This window comes from Podarcis tiliguerta, assembly GCF_965153285.1.
Source record: "Podarcis tiliguerta genome assembly, chromosome: 7".
Lineage (NCBI taxonomy): Eukaryota > Metazoa > Chordata > Lepidosauria > Squamata > Lacertidae > Podarcis > Podarcis tiliguerta.
Genome location: NC_139540.1, coordinates 87,421,957 through 87,436,513, shown reverse-complemented (window position 1 = coordinate 87,436,513; position 14,557 = coordinate 87,421,957). Strand labels below are relative to the sequence as shown.

Below are 14,557 nucleotides of genomic sequence, written 5' to 3'. Positions count from 1 at the left end.
CAGTGTCATGCCTTGCTTATAATGTAGTTGCTATCACTAAACTTCAGTTCCTATAAGCACATTCTACACATATTTACCTTTCACCTTTTACCCATATTTGAACTGCATACTAATTTTATCAGAAAGAGGCTTTCATTAACAGAACTCAGCATGAAAGGGCAAATGTTCATTTGGCTTGGCTTTTGTTCCATGCCTGCTGAATTTGGAAAGAGGCCTGCAGCCCAAAGCCTGGCTGGTTCTTATGGACCAGTATTAAATCCAGCCCTTCACATATCCCTGCATCACTTCTCACAAACAGACCTAGTCCTTCCTCTCTTGTGTAAGCTGTCCCCCATGTCTACATCCTTCGCCCCTACTCCTCAGCTTCTTGATCTTCAATTTCCCTGTTTCTCAAGCTCCTTTTCTTATACCCAGTGGCGCAGCAAGCCTATCGGGTGCCTGGGGCAGCGTGTGTGCCCTGTGCCCAGGGGCGGGGAGAGCAGGGGCAGGACGCTCCGAGGGGCCTCCAAGGAGTCTGCCTGCCTCCTCCCACTCAGCCGCCCCACAGCTGAGGGCAGTGCGGAGCCTGCGGGTGCTGAAGCCAGTGCGTCACTCCCAGGAGAGACGCATGGCTCAGGCGCACCTCAGGCCCCGCGGTGAGTGCCGCCTGGCATTTTGTCACCCCCCTCAGTGGTAACACCCAGGGCAGACCACCCCATCACACCCCCTTCCTCTGCCCCTTATACCCCCCATATAACAGGACCTGTGTGAGAGCTCTCCCTGCCAACCCTATAAACACACACACACCCTTCCCAGACTGAATATATAATTGCTTTTCTGCAGACCCAAGGAGTTTCAATGCCAGATAAAGAATCCAGTAATTAATTCACATAACTTCAAGGTTTGTCAAAACATGTTTTTATTGATTGATTGATTGATTGATTGTACTAAAGTAAAGATTGCAGAAGCCAGTTCACACATGCATGGAACTGTGCATGTGAATAAATTTTCTCAAATTCAGCAACATCAACAAAACTTTATTTACTGCATTTACATCCTACCTTTTTTCCCAAGGAGCTCAAAGTGGCCTACAAGCTTCTCCCGCTCCTCATTTAGTCCCCCAAACAACCCTGTCAGGCTGGCTGGATGAGGCACCAACTGTCCCAAAATCACCCAGGGAACTTCAAGGCTGAGGACACTCTAACCACTACACCTCACTGTCTCTCTTTCATTTCATCTTCAAAATAATGTTGTTCAATGGAGTCAGAGAGTACATTCAACTACCAAGTCATCAAATGATGAGTAAGCATTGTGTGAACAGACATGGTATCACCCAATTCATTAACTGTATGAATAACTCTAGAGACTTTTTTTGTCTTCACTATACATTTCCCCTGCTAGCATTTGGATTACTCTGTGCCTAATTGTTGCCTTATTTGTTTTAATGAAAAGACATCCAAGTGTTTGGTAATGACTTCATACAAGATAATAACAACAAACTCTCCTGCTTAAATGCCTATAATTAGGGTACTCATTAGTATTAATTGTACTAATTAACCTCCCACACAAACCAGCTTGGCAAGGAATACACAGAACACTAAGAAAGAGTGGCTACATAGATTTCAGGTTTTGTTGTTTTCATAATTGCAACCTGACTTTCCACAAGGGTAGCCACTTACACATCGCCAAAGAAGAGGAAACACATCATCCAGAAAACGGAGCAAAAGAGGGTGCAAATTTCCATTAAAATTGGACATGCTAATTTATATAGAGAGATGTGAAATTAGAAACAATTATTGTTTATTAAGTAAAAATACAATAGCTCTCACCCTAGTGAGGAAGATTGTGATCAAGGGGCCTGTGTGTCTGCTCAGTCAACTGTGCAAATGCAGACTGTTGGTGGGCCAATTCAAAGCCCTGACTCTCTCTTCCTATGGTTCTTTATCTTTAAATTAGACTTGTACTTCAAACAGAGGACAGCTTCAAATAGAGAACTGTCCCCTACCAGCCCTTTGAATAAAGAACTGTCCTCTGTAAAGTAGGACACATAGAAACTCAACTTTCCACCTAACAGACCACCAGATGACTCACATTATAATCCCAATATCATAAAAACAACAACAAAATATGTATAAAAGCCAATAAAAATAACAGTAAAAATATAGTCAGCAGCAAACATACAAAAACATACAAAACCAAACCACCACAGCATCCCTCAAAAACCCGGTGGAGCCAAAGGTTTTCTACAAACTTTCCAAAAGTCTTTGCAGAACAGGCCTAGCAGGCCTTTTGGAGGAAGGAATTGCACAGGAAAGGCATCACCACAAAAAAAAACCCCTGCTATTTATTTATTTTTCGAATTTCTATGCTGCCCTCTTTACTGAGGATAACAGTGGCATGTTTCTAAAGGTTAAACATGCCAGATCTGTAGTGTCCATGACCTACAGAATCTTTCTAAAAATTGTCTTGTTCCACCCAAGCATAGTTTGCTGCCCCAAATCTGGAACATTCATAGATATGTTTTACCACCACATGTGGCACCGACTTGCCGTTTCCTTCCTTCTGCCACCAGAGCTGTTGGCAGTAGCCAAGCAGAATGAACACCCTGTTGTGTGCAGCTGTCAACTGTGATCTGACAGTTCAAGCCATTTGTGGCCCCAGATGGAAAATCCATAGTTCTGTGCATCATAGTCGCTTGTTGTGGCTCATAGCATTCCTATAGATCTGCAAAGCATTAGTCCCTGTAGGACAGTGAAGGGACAGCTGTGCCCCCACCTGTAAGTCCAGCTAGCATGGTCAGCATGGGACAATGACGGTTGTAGTCCAACGACATTTGGAGGCAAGCACAGCTTTCCCATCCCTGTCACAGGACTTACCTGCACTTAAAAGAACCCTCTAGCTGTAATGTTCTTTCTGCAAAACTCCCTTTCATGTTAATGAGCACTCAGCCAAGGGAAACTTCTGGAGGACTGTATGTCATGGGTCACCTCTATTCATTTTGTTTCCTGTCGTGCCTGATGATGAGCAAAATTTATTAATGTCCTTATTCTTTATTTGATTAATTACACCCTGTTCTCCAATATGACTGTGATTTGAGAGAGAGAAGAAGAGCCCTGCAGAGCCTTGGGAGTCATTGCTGGAACAGTCAAAGAGGGTGGGGAGAGTCCTCCTTCTATCTGGGTTCCTGCATCTTATCTCTTGAGCCATCACCTCCAGGGCCTGATGCTCATCTGTGCTGAAAGGTATATTAGAAAGAGATGCTATCTTCATCACTGACCTGTTCACAGACGGACGACAGACAGACAAAGCCCTTTATAAATGAGTTTGGCTAGTGCAGGAGAATGTGCTGATGGATTGTATACAAAGGTCCTTATTTTAGTAACTTCCACAAGGTGTCACTAGAGATTGTTATACTTTTCCACAGACAGAACCCTTTCACCCCCATGAAATGTTATTCTTAGCTTGCTAACAGAATGCAGTATGTAGATGGGGAATGAGTGGTGGGAATAAAAAATTGAGCATGGTGGGAAATTAGGAAATCACCTTTGTGATTATTTATAATACAGCAAGCCATTTGCTAATTTATATATCCCTTAATGAACAGTTTAGGAAGGGGCAGGTGGCTTCTGTCCAAAATAATTATATAGAAGAGGAAATTTTAGCAGGGACTGCTTTCCTAGGCACTTCACAACAAGCTGTGCTATCAAAATTTCCTCTCCTACACACTGTGCCCACCCATTTCTGCCACCTGGGTGATGCCAACTCTTTCTCTCCTCAGAACCCACATTTTCCATGAAGCCTTAGTTCCAGTCCTTTTCAACTGAAAACAGACATTCCTGGTAAATTACAGGGCATATTAATTATTATTTGCTAGCTAGCTATTTATTTATTTATTTATTTATTTATTTATTTCATTTCATTTCATTTCATTTCATTTCATTTCATTTCATTTCATTTCCCCACCCTTCCTGCCAGAAGACTCCAGGGCACCAAACACAAATGAGTAGGTGGGGAAGGGGGGGGGCAACAGACATACAATTTGAATCTTTATTGCTACATTGGCATAAACCTCTTGCCTTCGCAATACATTTTTATCTTTATCTTTTTTATGTTGGACAGTCCTTTAGCAGAGAATTCTGTTACATTCAAAGGCATGTAACCCATCTGCAGGCCCCTGCCCCCGGATTAAAATGCTTCACCAGAAGTGAGGTGGGGGGGTGGCAGAGAATCAGTTTGGCGCGAAGACGCTTAACTCTTTCACTTGTCTGTCATTTCCCTGCTGTCTGTTGCCCCTCTAGAACAGCTTTTTCATTTGTTAGAGCCACATGCATTTGCATATGATATGGAATTTGGCCATTGTTTGTTTTTCAGCTGGTGCAGATTTTGTCCCCTCCACATGAGTAGCTGCACCTGCCTGAAGAAACCTCTTCTGAAGGTAGAGAGGGCCTTGGCCATCCTTTGCATTTGATGCCCCACTAAGCCCATGAAGCCCCACTGTGAGGCAGTCATCCATTATGGGAGGCAAAAACAAAGTTGCATCTGCTTTGTTTTTAACGTCCCACCTGTTCATTTCATTGGCTAACTTGTAATACATACTAGGAAAAGATATAGGACTTCAAGCCTCTAAAGTCCCACAGCGACACGAGCAAGGGCTGGGTAGAGGGTGTCTCTCTTCCAGATGTGCCCTCCAGGTTTCCTAGTGCAGTTGACTGATCCAGAGTGTTTTCTGAGGTATTTCCTGCAGGTCTAGCTGGAAGTCCTGTTGATGCCCTCTTCTCTGACTGGAACAGAGATAGGATGTAGGCTATTGATACAATTGTACCCAGGCACCCGCAGCCCAGCCATGGCCATGTCATCGGTGTTACCAGGAGCTGAATGCAAGGAAACACCAGGGTTGATGACTAGAGTGGAAATGGCAGAAGTCTTATAGCGTATATATGACCCACTTATAATATTACTCTGTGGTGATGATAGCAGTGAAAAAAGCATACTTCCCTGCTACCTTTGAGTCTGCTCACTGATGTCCAACAGTGCTCATTTTTGTGGTGAAGGATCCCAAAACAGGTCCCAAAGGCTAATGGGAAGCAGCAGCTGTATATTTTGCATGTAAATTAGCTGGTGTCCATGCCAACTTTGATGCCATAGCTGAGAGAGTCAGAGATATATGTGGCTGGTGCTCCATTGGGTCACATCATAATGGATACTTTTCACAGCTTATGCAACCTGAGCTCTTCCTTAAAAACAAAAATCAAGTGACCGTTTGTGCCTTTTCGTTTCTCTTTCAAACTTGCATCTTTGAGAAGCAGAGCCATCGCCTAATTATAAACATTTATGCCACAGTTCGGTATCTAGCTAGCATCTAAGCTGTGTGTGTGTTGACCCGCTCTGAATCACACTGAGCAGGTGCAGACCCCAGGAGACCCCGGAGGGCAGCCCTCACCACCACCACCCCCACCGCCGCATGGGCTGCCAAGGAGGAGGCAGATCCAGCAACCAAGGCGCATGCTGCAAGCACTGCTGCCCCTGCAGTAGCAGCAGCAGAAAGCAGTGCATTCCTTGGAAGCTAGACCTGCTGCCCCCGTGGGCCCTGCCGCCTGAGGCAGTTGCCTCACCTTGCCTCATTGGTGGGCCAGCTCCAGCAGCAAGGTAATTTTAAACTTCTCACTTAAGAAAGAGCCACATGGGTTGGGGAATGTTGAGATATCAGTGCATAATACTTTAATTATTTCCAAGGTGGAATAAACCTTCCCTGATGCATTTGGTAGCCCTCTTGCTCATTCTGTTGAAAGGGGTCTTTGCATCCAGAGACCTGCTCTCTGATAACACCACTGCTCAGATCTCCCTGGTCCAACAACAAAGGTCTCCTCTGCTGCTGGTTTGTGCCTGAGCTCTACAGAACTCCTCTCTGGTCGCAACCTTCCTTGAGCTGGTTTGACAAGGCTATGAATTATTCATGTGCTGTAAAGTTCCTCCATGCGCCTGCCTGGGTGTTCAGCGTGCCAAATACTTCTGGGAGTTTGCACACAGCTCTCCACCTCTCTGCATCTGCTTAGTGATGAAGTGGCTCTTGGGCTGCTAGAGGTTGAGTGCCACCGCTCTAAGCAGCAGCAGACTGATTCAGCTAAATAAACACAGAGGCTCAAGAATAAAAATGGAGGTCTTACGTTAACACCTTGCTCGGAATGTAATCTTGCTCTAGAGTCATGTCGGAACATAGATACTTGGATCCAAAAGCCCCAGAATGGTAATACCTTTATTAGGGGCTGGCTAAAATGTCTCAAAGTCATGTGTACACTTTTGCTTTCCCAGAACTCTTCATCAAGCTACATATTAAACAAAACAAAACAAAATCAAGTGGGTGGGGGAGAGGAAAAAGCTGAGTGTGACACTACTGCTCCCAAAGTGTGGAGTTTGTAGCGATCTTAAAATGGAGCACAGGGGAATTGTGCAAATTTAAATTGCTTCAGGATGCCTCTTGGGAAGTGATTCATACATGAAATGAAATGAAGAATAGTAATTGGCTTAGCCTCACTGGGTGCAAGACAGGGTGCAGGATGCTGCCAGCTGGCAAAGAAACAATAATGGATGTTCTCTCCATGCTTGAAAATATATAATCTAACACTAACATTAATACAGCTGTAAAATACAGAATTAAAATGCTAGAAAATCTATATCTATATCATCTATATCTCTATCTATATCTATATCTATATCTATATCATCTATATCTATATCTATATCTATATCTGGCAATCATAAGAAGTGTAATAAAATATAGCTATATTCAAAAACTTTATCATTTGCTGTGAGACTGACTAGGGCTAATGGGAGTTGTAGTCAGTGCTTTTCTTCTCACATGAAGTTGTTACACCTTTATCCAGTGCCTTTTTTCCAGGAAAGAAAGGTGCTGGTTCTGCGTACCTTTGAGTGCCCCCAGAAAAAAAGCACTGTTTGTAGTTCAAAACATCTGGAGGGCGCTAGGTTGACAAAGGTTGATAGCTTACATATACAGTGCTACCTTGGTTCTCAAACTTAATCCATTTTGGAGGTCCATTCCAAAACCAAAGCATTAGTGTATTTTTCATCTTTGTTGGAAGCCGCCCAGAGTGGCTGGGGAAACCCAGCCAGATGGGCGGGGTACAAATAATAAATAATTATTATTATTATTATTATTATTATTATTATTATTCCAAAACCAAGGCACACTTTCCCATAGAAAGTACAGTGGAGACTCGGATTGCGAACATGATCCATGCAGGAGGCACATTCGCAACCCGCAGCACCGCGTCTGCACAGGCGCAGGTCACAATTCAGCACTTCTGCACATACACAAACGCCAAAACCTGGAAGTAACCCCTTCTGGTACTTCTGGGTTCGGCACGGTGCGCAACCCGAAAACACGCAACCTGAAGCGGCTGTAACCTGAGGTATGACTGTAATGCAAAATGGATTAATCCATTCCAGGCTTTTAAAAACAACCCCTAAAACAGCAATTTAACATGAATTTTACTATCTAAAGAGACCATTGATCAATAAAATGAAAACAATAATCAATGTACTGTACTATAAAATAGATAAGACATTATTGTAGATGATAAAAATTAAAATTAATTTTTTTTTCTTACCTGCACTGATTGTTTGTACGGGGGGGGGGGGGGGGGCTTTTATCCATTTCCACAGTCACACAGTCACAAAATCCATCAATCAGGAGCTGAACTGGGTTCCACACAGTCACAAAAACAAATTAACTGAAAAAGCCTCAAAAACAAAAATGCTAAATAAATAGCAAAAACAAAAGCAGCAAACTTCCATCTGACTTCTGAAATGTTCAAAAACCAAGGCGCAGCTTCTGATTGGTGCAGGCAGCCCAGAAACAATAGCCGACAGCCACATCAGACGTTTGGCTTCCAAAAAATGTTCGAAAACTGGAACACTTACTTCCGGTTTTTCGCTGTTTGGGAACCAAGGCATTTGAGAACCAAGGTACCACTGTAATAAAAATGTAAGAGTGTCATCATGTGAAGTCAGAGTACAGCCCCCACTGCAGGATTTGCAGTGCCTCATCACAATCCTGGATTTGCACGAAGCCAGGCTGGGGCAGGGAAACAAAAGGGAAGGCAAGGTTACAACATCCATCCAATGAACTTAAAAGGTAAAGGGACCCCTGACCGTTAGGCCCAGTCGCAGACGACCCTGGGGTTGCGGCGCTCATCTCGCTTTACTGGCCGAGGGAGCTGGCATACAGCTTCCGGGTCATGTGGCCAGCAGGACTAAGCGGCTTCTGGCGAACCAGAGCAGTGCACGGAAATGCCGTTTACCTTCCCGCTGGAGTGGTACCTATTTATCTACTTGCACTTTGACGTGCTTTCGAACTGCTAGGTTGGCAGGAGCAGGGACCGAGCAACGGGAGCTCACCCCGTCGTGGGGCTTCGAACCTCATCTTAAAGATAGAGCAACATAGAGAATCACGGGGTCTGTGTGCAAAAGATCCTGCAGAACAGGAGGGAGGAAGAAGTGTGGAAATGGGGGTCATTTGAATAAGAGAATAGGGCTAGGCGGTGTCAGGTTGGTAACATCATGATGTATCGCCAGCCAAACATTGTGATCTGGCAATACACTGCGATGTTGAAACAAGCTGCATTGGCCCCAGTCCCGCAAAGCACTGGGGTGAAACTGTCACCGCTCTCACTAAGGGTTCACCTCAATGCCTCACATTAGCTGGAGCTAATGCAGTTGGTTCCAGTGCTGGGCGCTTGGTCCGTGGAGGGAACAGGCTGCCTCAACCCCAGCTCCTTACTGGGACTTTCTTTCGCTGTTCAGCTGGGAGGCACAAAGGCTCCCCCCCCCCCCCAGCTGAGCATTAAATTGCTCCTGTCCCCCAGCCAAGTGAGCCCCAATGCCTCTCCAGACTGAAGGTGTCGGGGCTAGCTCGCCTGGGGGGTGGGAGCAGTTTAACGGAGCCCGCCCCCCACCTCTGGCTTGTGCTAGCCAGAGGTGGGGGCTGCTTTAAATTGCTCTGCTGAGGAGTGCGCAGCTGCCCATGCCTTAGTGGAGCAGTTTAAAGAAGCCAAGGGAGAAGCTGAATGTGCCCAGCGATGCAGCTTGCTCCTCCCTCTGCAGTATGAGGGGAGAGCATGGCGACTTCACCCAGCAATATATCGTGGGTGAAACCGCTGCTGCTCCTAAGTCCATCGGCCACCAGCAGCCCAATGTTGAAAGCGGCACTGGTAGCAGAGGCATTCGGGAGCAGCAGGTTCACTCGCAATATCCCGCTCTGTGGAGCCACCTTCATGCTCTGCCCCTCATACAGGTCCTGGGCCTATAAGAGGGGGGTGGCTTCAAAATTGGATGGAATGTGAAAAGTGTGCTAAGTAGTTTTAATGTGCAGGAGGGAAAAGATGCAGGAAGATATCATGGGCTTGGTCTGTGTGGAAGGGGGGCTGTAAAAAAAGGAGAGGGAAGATGAGGGTGAAAACAGGGGTGCAAGCAAAGCGGTACTGCAGAATGAAAGAGAGAGGTAGCTTCAGAAATGGGGTTGGGAAAGTGAAAAGGGACCTGAGCTTGCCAAGTAAGTATGTCATCAAAGTGTGATTTCAGGCAGCCGGTGGTCCAATGCCTGCGTAAAGTGCTCATCGAACACCAGCTAAGGCCAACCATCTGAAGCCCTTTTAGCAGCATGATGAACAGCAGTCAAAGGTGCTGGTTTGGAGTAAGGTTAGGTGCCCTCTGTCCTCGCCCAACTTCTTCAGGCAAACTCCGAGCCCACAGGGCTATTCTGTAGTGAAAACAGCCAAAGGGAGATCCAGCCAGTGTGGTGTAGTGGTTAAGAGCGGTAGTCTCGTAATCTGGGGGACCGGGTTCGCGTCTCCGCTCCTCCACATGCAGCTGCTGGGTGACCTTGGGCCAGTCACACTTCTTTGAAGTCTCTCAGCCCCACTCACCTCGCAGTGTTTGTTGTGGGGGAGGAAGGGAAAGGAGAATGTTAGCCGCTTTGAGACTCCTTAAAGGGAGTGAAAGGCGGGATATCAAATCCAAACTCTTCTTCTTCTTCTTCAGCCATGGATTTCCCATGACCCTTCACTTTCGGCCCTCAACCACAGGCAAATGTTGGATTTGACCTCAAGGCCACACCCCATTTCACAACAGGTGAATGGGTGTCTGATAGTGGCTCAAGTGACCTGAGTGCATGAAATATACTCAGTCGAGAGTGGATTTCATGCTCTTTATTCAGCTCATAGTGGTGAGGAGGAAGGGAAGTTCCCCCACAATATCTGCTTTATATACATTATTTACACAATGGGCCCCGCATGATTGGCTAATTCCGGAATTCTCCTGTAGGCCAATCAGGTTGTGGATTAACTTCCACCTAGAGCTGGATTGGGTGGCTCCTGCGGACCAATCATACTGCTGCATTGTTTAGGACCAATCAGACTGCTGCATTCTGAATCCTATTGTTCTAGGACCAATCAGACTGCTGCATTTTGGATCCTATTCAACTCAGTACATAACAGTGCACATTGTAGAACACCCACCCCAGAATTCTCTGTAACTCGTAGAAGTCCTGTGTTCAGGTCTGAATGTCACTGGACAGGAGGAAAGATTCGTTTCAGCTCTAGTGAGAGAAAAAAGGGACAGAATAAGAATGGGCCCCAAGTTTTGCTATAAGCAAACCTGATTGCAGCCTGCTTCAGCAAGAGTCCAGAATAGGCACTGAAGTAAAATATTCTACCACTTGATCATTTTTCTATTAGCTTGAGAGAGCCCATTATACAATGTACAAGAAACTTGTACATTATATTGAAAACCTTGACTTATTCATTGTGTGCTGGCATTTAGCATAATAAAAATGTTAAAATGTTTAGTCACTTGACACTTACCACCTCACTTACATGCTGGTTTTTCTTTCTGTAGTTATGAACACATTTAAAGCTTCTCAACTTAAGTTTTTTTTTTAAAGCAACAGAGACATACGCAGATATTACGTGTCAAAAGAGATGCTACACTTGTGGCAGGCTGTTGTGTGGCTGCCCTGCATCTTCACGCTCTTCTTTTACAGTTTTGCAAACATTCACAGTTCTGAATAAAAAATTATCTCTGGTGTCCTTCAGAAAATAATGTAGCGCTTATGAATGGTGGAATGAAGTTCAAGGGAAACATCCATGGTGCCAAGACATGAGCAAAATCTTCAAAGGCATTTCCCAATCTCCCCTTCCCCCTGTGAGTACAGAGCAAGTGGCCTGTGTGGTTGTAATTTATTGCTAGGGGTAGGGGATAAATTTGATTCCATTCACATTTGAATCTGTATCTGTCAAATCTACGCTTTCTGAAACAGTATGAGAACCAAAATGCAACCACCCAGCAGAATTACCAGAATTCAAAAAGTATTCAACACAGGACACCATTTGGGTCATGCCTGTGCCGTTGTTAAGGCTTCCTGAACCTGTGAGGACGTTCTCACTCTCCTTTTTACTGAAAGTACCAGCCAACGAAAATAACAAGCAAGGCCTTTCTCTCAGTCGATATCCAAGTCATCTTGGATAGCTTAGCTGGTTAGAGTTAATCCCCATCAAGGGCTGCGCTCCCTTGGAGTACTCTGTGGGCACCTTGCCTGGCAATGGTGGGCCGGGCCAGAGCCAAACACTGGTGGGGCCATCATGTCTCTCTCTCCCTGCCCCCTTGAACACCCTCTTTTCTCCTTCCGAGGGCGTCCAGGGGAGGGACAAATCACTCTTGCCCATGATCTGAACTGCAGAAGGCTTTGCGCTCACATTTCTTCCTTGCTCCATTCACTTTCCTCCCTCATCATTCTCCATCCCTGCCCTAAAGAAAAAAGACTTTTGTTTTTCTCTCTTTTTATGTTTTTAGTGAATTAGACTGCATACCTACCCTCTTATCCTTGAGGAGCTCTAGTTGCTTCTGTGTTAACTTACACATTTAATATTAATCTGTATGATGTTTTGCATACCTTTTGTACTTCAAGCCTTTGCTGCAAAATTGGGCCAAAAAATAAAAAAAGTATTACCAATTTGATTTTCAATAACTATATTTATGTAAGTTATTTTTTTTCTGAATATTAGAAGCGGTTGCATGGATATATTTCTCTCTCTTCCTTTCTCACAGATGTGATTTTTTCCCCCTCCATTGTCAACATTATTGTTGATCCTGAAATTATAGTGTAAGGAGAGTTATTTGCTAGGAGATGTTGCAAATAAAAAATGAGTTTCAGAAAATAACTACAACAGAAACATTTAAATAAACATAGAGATTACAGAGAGAAACACAAATATAGTTCCTAGGGGCTCATTTGACTTCATCCTACTGCATGATTTTGAGAGCTATCTATAAGTGGAAGGAAGGAGGGGACACAAGCACTTAACAGAGATACTATTAAGCATTTTTCAGGATGAATCTTTACTTGTTACTTATCCTTCCTGCTCTACCTGTAACTATGTAGAAGAAACCACCTCACTCCAAGCATTTCACTGAAAATTTGCTTTTTGCTCTTGACACTGGGTGTCCTGGTCTCCTCAGACAGTGAGCCTAATGGTGGGGGGTTTACAGTAAAGAGATCTCTCAATATCCCCCATCCAACAGAATGGCAGGTGCTTTGTTAAGCAGACAGTGGACTATTAGGCAGTGACCAGTCTAGCACTTCCACTCTTCTCATTTAAGTTGTAAATGGTGTAATGACTGCAGAGGAGAGAGAGAGAGAGATCAATCGCAGTGTAAAGTGTACATTTAGCTACACAGGCATCCATGCAGAAACCACACATGTTATTTCGAGCTGCTAGCTGGATCTGGAACGAGATCCAAAAACCAACTCCCCCAGGGAACACCTTCAGCAAAAGGAAGAGAACTAACAACAGGGGTCAAGAAATTGAGGTATGGAAGAACCAGGAACTGGTCCTGCTTCAAGGCTCCCCCTGCCAGGACTTCAAAGGCACTTTTCCTGCTTTGGGATTTGGAAAGATGTCCCTCTGTAGTGTTTAATACAACACAGACATCTAGCAGAGATTGTTGTTCTGGTCTCAAAAGGCCAAGAAAGGGGGGCTCTTCTATTGGATCTGGGTATATAAGGTTTCTTGCGTGTATCACATCATGCACCAAGCAAAAAACAATTGTGCCTTTCTACCTCCATCAAGATCTGACCCCTCCATGGGGGCCTTTGGAGATACAGCGAAGGTGCCTCACACTCCCCAAGTGAGCACTCCAGCATTCCTTGCATGGGGCATTCATGGGGAATGCACTGGGGTGCTTTACTGGAAAGCTATGCCTTCTAGGTACTTCTGAATTGTGAAGTGCCTGGCACACTACTGGAACTAAGTAAATGTTAAATGGTAGTTTCTGTAATATATATGTCAAAATAAAAGTTATATGAAAATTTTAAAAAGGGGAGAGCTTCCTTTTTTATTTTTTATTTTATTTTTTTATCCATTCTTTTTATTGAATTCTTTTCCAAACAAAATCGTACATAATAGAAAATCCAAAAGAAAAATAAAATACACCGACAAACAGTAAATGCCAAGGAAAAAAGAAAGAAGAAAAAAGGAAATAAGAAAAAATACATTGAGTTACTTCCCTTCACCTCAGTTTGGGCTATATAACCATCCTACCTTCCCGCGGTATCTGTTTTCACCCTCTATCTCTACCTCACAGATTTTATATTTCACCTACTGTGATTTTGATATTACCTAAGTTTGTTTCTATATATGTTATGAATTTGTTCCAATCATTAATAATTTTTTTACTTTTTTGATGCCTGATTTTTTGTGTCATCTTTGCTAGTTCTATATATTCAAATAATTTAGTTTGCCATACTCTGACCGTTGGAATATTGGGAGTTTTCCAGTTCTGCGTTAACAATATTCTGGCTGCTACTGTTGAGTATTGAAACATTGTTTGATCTTCTTTTTTAATCTCCTCCCCGACCATACCTAACAAAAAGGCCTCGGGTTTCTTGGGAAAGGTATATTTCAAGATCTTTTTTAATTCATCATAAATTATTTTATTTTATTTATGAAAGGGGGGAGCTTCCTGAATTAACCCTTCAGCCCCCAGTCTACCTGACCACTCTGCCATAGGAGGATCATAATACTATTCCAGCTTGTTTCGCCATTGTAAGGGATACTGAGGGTCAAGGTGGAACTGACAATATTTACATCATAAGCAACAATGTCCTTTTTATTTTAGAAAAAACATCAGTAGCAGTAGGGGGCAAATATTGTAGAGACCAGAGCACAAAGGAAGGTGAAATTTAACATTTTTCTCCCCACCTCTGCCCATAGGCGCAGCTAGGATTTGGGGGGGGGGGCAGCCAGTTGAGTACTTTCAATGCTTTCCAATAATGTTTGTGGATCTAGGAGGGACAATTGCCCCCCTGTCCCCCCCCCAGCTACTCCCATGCCTCTGCCTTGACAAATATTTCATCCTTGCCAATGGAAGTTTCCTTTTCAAGTCAGCTAGCTAGCGTGGAGGGCTATTTTCGTTGGAACTATGCTGGGGGAAGGAAAGAGTTAAACCTCCCCTTTCTGAAGTCCTGTGATCCCAGTAAAAATTGTGGGGAGCATGCCTGCTATTA

The 14,557-nt window shown here is 44.2% G+C and overlaps 1 long non-coding RNA gene across 1 annotated transcript in view; it reads right to left on the bottom strand.

Moving 5' to 3' along the window:
- Positions 1–7,792: 7,792 nt before the first annotated feature.
- LOC310681283 overlaps positions 7,793–14,557 on the bottom strand; it is a 41,186-nt gene continuing 34,421 nt past the window's right edge. The window contains exons 2-3 of the long non-coding RNA XR_014513202.1: positions 10,512–10,591; positions 7,793–8,071 (exon numbers count right to left, since the gene is read on the bottom strand). This is a non-coding gene — a long non-coding RNA (uncharacterized lncRNA). The remainder of the gene's footprint in view (positions 8,072–10,511; positions 10,592–14,557) is intronic.